This window comes from Mus caroli, unplaced genomic scaffold, assembly GCF_978045245.1.
Source record: "Mus caroli unplaced genomic scaffold, Mus_caroli_1 scaffold_2, whole genome shotgun sequence".
In the NCBI taxonomy this organism is placed as follows: domain Eukaryota; kingdom Metazoa; phylum Chordata; class Mammalia; order Rodentia; family Muridae; genus Mus; species Mus caroli.
In genome coordinates this window covers 26,066,402-26,073,616 of record NW_028227257.1, presented here as the reverse complement: position 1 = coordinate 26,073,616, position 7,215 = coordinate 26,066,402, and positions in this window count along the sequence as shown.

Sequence of the window (7,215 nt, the reverse complement as noted above, 5' to 3'; positions counted from 1 at the left end):
CTGCTTTCCTTAGGAGCTCTGCCCTCACCCTGCTCCCACCCTACGTTCTAGCTCCTAGGCCTGGCTGCAGAGGCCGCTATGGAAGTGTTACTCCCGGGACACCTCTACTGGAGGCACGGCAGGCTCCAGGCAGGCAGCGGTGCCAAAAGCTGCTGACAGCGGCCTCCTAAGAAGGAGGGAGCCTGGAGACACAGACAGAGGACGAGAAGCCCAGTGGGGCTGTTCCTCCCCCACTGCCACCATAAGCTAAGAAAAGCTGGGAGGAGAAAAACTGCCAAAGACCACCAATGTCCCAAACCGCAGAGCTCTGAGCTGTGCAGGCCTTTCCGTCTCTGGAGCCAGCTGCCCGGGGCAGATTAGGCTCCGGAAAAGAGGCCTGTGCCCCAGCCCTTGCAGCTCTGGCTGAGTCTTAGTTCTGTCAGGAAATCATTCATAAAAAATGACATCTTCACAGGGCCCTGTCCTCGGCCACACAGCCTCAGGGCTGGAGCCCCTGTCTCCAGCTTCCCCAGACCTTCTCTTTTTCTTCCTCCTGGAAGGAGACCTGTGAAAGCACGTGAAGTAAGGCCAGCTCAGCCCAGCAAACCAGCGCTGGCGGAGCATCGACCCTGGGGACAAGAGTGGGGTCAAGAAGGACTTCACTCAAGTATGAACACACGAGCAAGTGTCACTGACAGCTTCCAAAGGTTTCCAGCGCCATATGGCCGTGGGTATTTATTTATTTAATGGGTGGATGCTTAGAGCCAAGTCTCCTAGCATCCATTCTCCCTGGGCCCAGCTTGGCACATTATAACTGGGCCAATCTACCTTAAAGAAAAACAGATCCATGGAAGGGAAATGACCAACCCTAGGTCACCAGAGACTCCCAAGGGTAGATAACACCATTGGAATCTGGGAACTAGCCCCAAGAGGAAGAATTGAGCTCTTAATCTTGGAGTATCTGTCCCCACCCCACCCCACCCCCAGCCCCCTGCTGACTTCTGTCCAATTACCCTTGTTTTCTCTTCCCCTACCCTGGCCCTTTGTTTCCTAAAAATACAGAGTATGCACTGGCCTCAGGGCCTTTGCAGGTGCCATTCCTCTGTGCCTCATTACTAGGTTAGGCTTCTTCATCCTACAACACCAGATCGGATCAGCTTCTCAAAGAGACCTTCCCTGAACACCATAAACTCTGTGTTACCCCCTCCCCCACCTGGAGCCCACCCCTATTGCTACATTCCTGCAATCCCAGCTATTTAGGATGCTGAGGAATGCCTGATTAGGTTACAGAGCCAGTTTAAGACCAGTCTGGGCAACTCAGTGAGACAGTATCTCAAAAGGAAGCTGTCGCTCCCCAACAGCTTAGCAAGAGTGCACATTTTGCAAGCATGAGGACCAGAGTTCAAGTCCCTAGCATCCCTGTTAAAAACTGGACACGAATGCACACCTATAACTCTAGCTTAGTGGGAGACAAACAGGAGGATTGCTCTATCTCTCTCTATATTATATATATAAACAAAATCTTTAATAAATGAAAATATGAAGACACTGGAAGTCTACCAAGCCTACATTTGACCTATGCTGCGCGTGTGCGCACGCACGCGCACACACACACACATACCCCACTGTTTAAAATGTCTTTAGAGATCGTCTGAATGAATTCCTGCTTGTGGCTTGCTTGGTTGGTTTTTTTTTTTTTTTTTTTTTTTTTTTTTTTTTTTTTTTTTTTTTGGTTTTTACGAGACAGGGTTTCTCTGTATAGCCCTGGCTGTCCTGGAGCTCACTTTGTAGACCAGGCTGGCCTCGAACTCAGAAATCCGCCTGCCTCTGCCTCCCGAGTGCTGGGATTAAAGGCGTGCGCCACCACGCCCGGCTTGGTTGGTTTTTAAAACAGGTAGCCCAGGCTGGCCTGGAACTTTATATATAGTTAAGGGTTGCCTTGGATTCCTGCTCTTTTTACCCCACCTCCTAAAAATCCCTGTTTTATAGTTGAGGGAACCACCCAGGAAAGAGGAAGAAGGGAATACCTCTATCCAGGATTTACACAGAACAGGGGCGGGAAGGGCTGGGGCAGGGTGTGGTCTGGGCTCCTTTCAGGGGAACAGCAGATGCCTGAGGTTTCTAAGGACCTGGAGTCTGACACACTTCCAGCATCTTGGCTGAGTTCCACTTAAAATCCTTGTGCACATTTTGGGATCAGCAAACCCCACCCTCCGGCAGTCTCTGGGCTAAGCACTAGCGGAAGCCCAGGGGCATTGTCTAGGAAATTCCCCTCTCTTCACCGAGCTGCTTTGCAAAGGTTCTTTGAAGTGGAAGCAGCCTTTCTCCATAAGCCTCTGTAAGCCCTTATTCAGTCACCAGCAGGGACTGGACCTCCCATAGGCTCCAGGCAGCTCCCATCTCCCTCCACGCACAGGTCAGGGGAAGGGAACATACAGCTCAAAGGTGAACCCACCACCCCTGCTCCTTGCACCTGTCAGGGCAACTCACTCTGACCCAGCCTGCAGAGGCCCTCTGCTCCCTAGACATCGGACCTCTGACACCACTCGCAGCCTGTCTACCAGAATTTATGATTCCCTGGGTGCTGCTCAAGTTTCTCAAACTTGATGTCATGTTCTCCAAGGGTGGAGCCTGGTTTCTGCAGTCTCTGCACTCCAGCACCCCTGGGTACCAAAGAGACCCCTGCTCTACACCCCAGAACTGTAGGGAAGATCTCACAAGAATGCTGCTCCCCAAAGGGACACGCCAGCAGGCTGAGTCTGGGGTTGCTGCTCCCAGACAGAGCTGACAGAATTGAGCCTGGCAGGTGTGACGGGAAGAATGGCAGGGCACTGCCTTCTTAGCCGTACCGGGCAATCTAGGGCACTCTATACACTTTGCTACTGTGTATGAGTAGCAAAGTTATGGTTCCTCTTCTCCTGGCCTGACCTTTCTTTTTTTTTCTTTTATTTGGTTTTTCGAGAAAGGGTTTCTTTGTATAGCCCTGGCTGTCCTGGAACTCACTCTGTAGACCAGGCTGGCCTCGAACTCAGAAACCCACCTGCCTCTGCCTCCCAAGTGCTGGGATCAAAGGTGTGCGCCACCATGCCCGGCTTCTTTTTTTCTTTTTAGTGGTTGGCTTGACCATTAGTTACCATCTTAATGAAAGGTATATATAGAGGAGCGGGGATAGACTTTGCAGCCAAAGCAGAGGACAGAATTCTTACTCAGAGCAAGAGTAAATCCGAAAAAAATGAAGTGGGAACAGCCGGAAGGACTGCTGGGATGCCCAGTGTTGTGTCAGAATTCATGAGGAGCAGTCTGGAGACCCTCATCAATGTCCTACAGGGAGTAGAGTATACTCAGAACAAAATTTCAACACAGCCAAGGGACTAAAGGAGAGGAAGAGAAGAAGAGAAGAGAAAGAGAAGAGAAAGAGAAGAGAAAGAAGAGAGAAGAGAAGTGAGAAGAGAAAAGCAAGCAGAGCTGGGCAAGCCAGGAAGCAGTTCGCCTCCACAGCCTCTGCATCAGCTCCTGCCTCCAGGTTCCTGCCCTGCTTGAGTTCCTACCCTGACTTTTTTAACCTGCTGAACAATGACCTTGAAATGTGCTTTTGGGGGCTGGTGAGATGGCTCAGTGGGTAAGAGCACTGACTGCTCTTCCTAAGGTCCTGAGTTCAAATCCCAGCAACCACATGGTGGCTTACAACCACCCGTAATGAGATCTGACACTCTCTTCTGGTGCGTCTGAAAACAGCTACAGTGTACTTATAAATAATAATAAATAAATCTTAAAAAAAAAAAGAAATGTGCTTTTGGGGGCTGGTGAGATGGCTCAGTGGTTAAGAGCACCCGACTGCTCTTCCAAAGGTCCGGAGTTCAAATCCCAGCAACCACATGGTGGCTCACAACCACCTGTAACAAGATCTGACTCCCTCTTCTTTGTGGAGGCCAGAAGAGGCACGGTTTGAAGCTGTCATGTAAGCCGGGCGTGGTGGTGCACGCCTTCAATTCCAGCACTCGGGAGGCAGAAGCAGGTGGATTTCTGAGTTCGAGGCCAGCCTGGTCTACAAAGTGAGTTCCAGGACAGCCAGGGCTGTACAGAGAAACCCTGTCTCAAAAAACCAAAAAAAAAAAAAAAAAAAAAAAAAAAAAAAGCAGCTGTCATGTAGGTGCTGGGAACCAAACTCAGATCCTTTGAAAGAGCAGCAAGTGCTCTTAACCACTGAGCTAGAGTTCAAACCTCAAAGACCACCACCTCCTCCTCCTCCATTTATTATTATATCTAAATACACTGTAGTTGTCTTCAGACACCCCAGAAGAGGGCATCAGATCTCATTATGGACGGTTGTGAGCCACCATATAGTTACTGGGATTTGAACTCAGGACCTTTAGAAGAGCAGTCAGTGCTCTTACCCGCTGAGCCATCTCTCCAGACCCAAGAACCAACTTCTACAAAGCTGTCTTTTGACCTCCACATGTGTCCCACAATAAGCAAGTGTCGGAGAAAACAGAAGCTGGAGAGATGGCTCAGCAGGTAAAGAGTATTTACTGGTCTTAGAGAGGACCGCAGGGCAGCATCCCATGACCACTGGTCAGTGACCACTCTCCAGCCTGAGTTTCCCTTGCTGTGAAATGAGTGGGCTTTGATTTTGTATGTTTGTGCAAGTGCACAATGTATTCCAGGATGGCCTTGAACTTGCACCAATCTTCCTGTCCTAGCATCCCAAGTGCCAGGATTACAGGTGTGTAACACTACACCTGCCTTAATAGAGTGGCCCTGGCTTTAACAGTCTATGAAGTGGCCTGGCACTCACTATGCATGTAGACCAGGCTGTCCTGCTGCCTCTGCCTTCTGAGTGCTGAGATTTAAGGCACCACTGCGCCCTTTGTGGATTCTTACATTAGATTCTCAAGGTCCCCTGAGGTCTCATCAGCACACCTGGACCCTGCCCAAGGGAACTGACTTGCTGTCCTTGGAACTTCTAATGGTGACCTTGATGATGGTGGGAACAAAGATTCAAACATCATGTTTCAGAGCATCAGGGCTTCACAGAAAGATTATGGAAAAGAACAAAGAGACAGTCAAGTGTAGCACTGAACATTCACCAGTAGGGCAGTCTGGCACCAGGATGGCTGGACTGCGTCGCTCAGTTGGTTAAATACCATTCTGGGTGCTTTTGAGATAGAATTAAATTTAAATGAGGCGAACTGGAGGACAGCAGACTGTGCTGTGAGTAGCCTCATCTAATCAGCTTACGGTATTAATATGAAAAACCTACCGGGCGTGGTGGCACACGCCTTTAATCCCAGCACTCGGGAGGCAGAGGCAGGCAGATATCTGAGTTCGAGGACAGCCAGGTCTACAGAGTGAGTTCCAGGACAGCCAGAGCTATACAGAGAACCCCTGTCTCGAAAAAACAAAAAAACAAAAAAAAAAAAGAAAAAAAAAAGAAAAAAGAAAAACGAAAAACCTGACCTCCCCTGGAGCAAGAAGGAATTTGCCAGGAGTCAACCTCAGAAATGGGACTGCAGCTCTCTCTGGGTGTCTCTGTCATCTACCCTAAGACTTCTCAGACCTCAGTAATCCTAACAGCAAATCCTTTAAGATAAAACAGCTCTGCTTGGCAAGAGAGCAAAAACCTGTAATCTCAGCTTTTGAGAGGTGGAGGCAGGAGGATTTAAGAGTTCTAGGCCCTCTGGGCATGGTGGCGCATGCCTTTGATCCCAGCACTTAGGAGGCAGAGGCAGGCAGATTTCTGAGTTCGAGGCCAGCCTGGTCTACAGAGTGAGTTCCAGGACAGCCAGGGCTACACAGAGAAACCCTGTCTCAAAAAACCAAAAAAAAAAAAAAAAAAAAAAAAAAAAAAAAAAAAAAAAATTCTAGGCTGTCCTCAGATACACAGTGAGTTCTGGGTCAGCCTATGTTACTTATACAAGACTGTCTCAAAATGGCCCAAAAATGAAAGAAAACAACCCAAAAACACACACACACACTCACACGCACGCACGCACGCATAGTGATAGACATGTATGTATACCCTGCTGGTTCTGTTCTCTAGAGAACCCTGATGAATACTGGCAGTAACCAAAGTAACAAATACCACTATAATCCATGAACACATTAAACTGCTTTACAGCCAGAAAGGGATGGAGAATCTTTATGCACTGAATGGGGAAAAAACAAAACTAACCCTTCAATGTAAATAAAAAGTCTGGGTGTTTTTTGTTGTTGTTTTGTTTGTTTTTGAGACAGGGTGTCTCTGCATAGCCCTGGCTGTCTTGAGACTCACTCTGTAGACCAGGTTGGCCTCAAACTCAGAGAGATATGCCTGCCTCTACCTCACAAGTGCTGAGATTAAAGACGTGCACCACCACAGTAGGGTAGGCTTAGTAAAAATATTTGTAATATGCATTACAATTAAACAAACAAACCAACAAACCCACAAAAAATGGTGGTGAAGATCTTTAATCTTCAAGTTTCAGAGCATCCAGGGTGTTACAAAAAGACCTTATAGCCGGGCGTGGTGGCGCACGCCTTTAATCCCAGCACTTGGGAGGCAGAGGCAGGCGGATTTCTGAGTTCGAGGCCAGCCTGGTCTACAAAGTGAGTTCCAGGACAGCCAGGGCTATACAGAGAAACCCTGTCTCGAAAAACCAAAAAAAAAAAAAAAAAAAAAAACCAAAAAGACCTTATATCAAACCAGCATGAAACTGGTCCAATAAATCATTGGGGGGAAGCAAAGGCTGAGGTGGCTCTTGCTTTTGATAAAGAGAGATCTCCATGTGAACTGGGAAAAACAAGGTGCAGGTTGGTGTGTATACACACTGCTGCCTGTGTGAGATAGTACACACAGAAGATATGCACATAGATTCAAATGCAAGAAATAGCTCCAGAACACAGAATGAACTAGCAGATCTCCTCCAGTGAATAGCTGGAAAAAGGTGGGAAGGGGGGCTGGTGAGATGGTTCAGCAGGTAAGAACACTGACTGCTCTTCCAAAGGTCCTGAGTTCAAATCCCAGCAACTACATGATGGCTCACAACCATCCATAATGATATCTGACACCCTCTTCCATGTGTCTGAAAACAGCTACAGTGTACTTATGTATAATAATAAATAAATCTTTAAAAAAAAAAAAAAGTTGGGAAGGGGTCCTCACGTCTACTCAGACCTATCCTGCTGCGGACAGCTGGGTGGAAGGAAGAGTGCACACTCCTGAAGGTTGTCTTGAATCCACAAGGCCCTAAACATGAC